We start from the raw sequence: 2,258 nt of genomic DNA, 5'->3' as shown, positions 1-2,258 counted from the left end.
TAACAACTAGCTACTCTACTAGTAGCTAATACCTCTCTACTCTGCTAGCAGAGCTAATACCCCCCTCTACTTTAAAAATTAATAATTCTCTACTCTGCTAGCAGAGCTAACAACTAGCTACTCTGCTAGCAGCTAATACTCTCTCTTTCTTAAATAAAAAAGTATACCTAGATAAGCTAGAGCTTCTATTATAGTTAAATGCTTAGATTAAGGTATATAAGAGAGAGAAGATACTATAGAAGATAGTAGAGAATTTAAAGCCTATATAGGTAGAAGACTAGAGAGCCTTAGAGCTTAGAAATAAGCTCTCTCTATAAGAGGGGGTATATAAGAGCTAGGTTCGCAGTCTCTACTACTATAAGCGCCTCTAGAATATCTAGCTAGGTAAGTTAGCTATAGATAGTACTATCTCTACAAGCTATAAGAATAAGAGGTGCTAGCAGAGTAGGTTAGGTTAAATTTAGCTATCTAAAGGTAAGAAGTAGAAGAATACTCTAAAAGCTCTCTATATATATAGAGTACCTATGCTAAGGCGCTAGACAGAGTTATGTAACTTAGGCGGAGCTAAGTTAGGCTAAAGTACTAAGTTAGAGCTAAGTTAGACTATTATATTACCCCCTCTTATAGAGAGAGCTTATCTCTAAGCTCTAAGGCTCTTCTTTTTTAGTAACGCTTACGTGTTACTCTCTTATTCTCTTCTACTCTTATAGGTTTTAAATTCTTCGCTATCTTCTCTAGAGTCTTCTCTTTTTTATACGCCTTAATCTAAGCATCTAATTATAATAGCGGCTCTAGCTTATCTAGATATACTATATAAAAGTCTTTTACCTTATAGAGAGCGTTAATAAAACCTATAGTATTATACTAAGTAGAGTTAGAATTATAAGTAACCTATATAGCGTAGTATTAAAGATAATTTTAATAAAGATAGCTATCTAGAATTTTATATATAGGCTATTCTAGATTACTATTAACTTTAATAGGTAGCTACTTAGGCTCTACCTACTCTAGTAATAGCTCTAAGGCTTTTTTTAGCTAATTAGTGTAGAAGACGTTGTGTATACGTATATATGTAGGTAGCTAGAGCTAGAAAAAGTAACTCTTTATAGTAATAATTAGGTAAGAGCTATATATCTATTAATTAAGCTTTATACTAGGTTAATTTATTAAAAAGCTACAAGGTTTAACGTAGACGAGGTTACCTACTATAAAATTAGATTCTTAGCGCTTTTTATTTACTTAAAGCGTCTATCTAGCTTATACTTTCGCGATATTACTTTGTATAATTTTAGTAGCTTTTTTTACAGCGTTATATTACTTCTTAGTAAAATTCTAAGCTTTCTAGCGTAAAAAACGCTTACGTAAGATAGAGGCTTTTATTATATACTCTTTCTAATTCTAGTAGTATACTAGCTAATATTTAAATTTAATTTTATATACTATTAGTTCTATAGTTTTATATAGTAACGTAGCTTATACCTAATCTATATAAAGTAGAAAGTCTAACTAATTATTCTAGTAGTAGTTAATAAATAGACGTAGACACTAATTAAGATATTAATTAATAATCTCTATATTTCTATTAGTTTATAGGTAGTATATAGTAGAAAGCTTCTACTTAATTTTTATAAGCTAATAGAGCTTATCTATAAAGATAGAGGTAAACTATAGGCTATAATCTAATATAATAGATCTAGAAGAACTATATATACGCTAGATATATTAGTAATATAGCTCTACTATACGTTAAGCTATAATTTTCTTATAGTAGAGTAGAGAGAAGCTTTACTTACTTAGCTAATTTATAATAACGTATACGTAGTTAAATTCTTTCTTATTAGAGAGAAAGCTCTTAAAATCTATAGAGATGTTCTACTAAGCCCTCTTAGAGATAGGTAGAGGCTTTAGAAGACTTAGCGTTTTATTCTATAGAGTATAGCTCTAGTAATAAGCCTTATATACTACTACGTACGTATTAATATCTTCTTATATATCTAGCTAGTAATATTAATCTTATAGTAACTAGATAGTTTTTCTTTATTCTAGGTAAGTAGTTACTTAAGTAGTATATATAGCGCGTATTAGGTGTAAGAGCTAGGTTTGTAGTCTCTACTACTATAAGCGCCTCTAAAACACCTAGCTAGGTAAGTTAGCTATAGGCAGCACTATCTCTACAAGCTATAAGAATAAAGAGTGCTAGTAGAGTAGGTTAGGTTAAATTTAGCTATCTAAAGGTAAGAAGTAGAAGAATACTCTAA

This window comes from Trematosphaeria pertusa (assembly GCF_010094035.1).
Source record: "Trematosphaeria pertusa strain CBS 122368 unplaced genomic scaffold BU26scaffold_10, whole genome shotgun sequence".
Lineage (NCBI taxonomy): Eukaryota > Fungi > Ascomycota > Dothideomycetes > Pleosporales > Trematosphaeriaceae > Trematosphaeria > Trematosphaeria pertusa.
The sequence above is the reverse complement of the archived record's forward strand: the minus strand, read 5'-3'. Positions refer to the sequence as shown.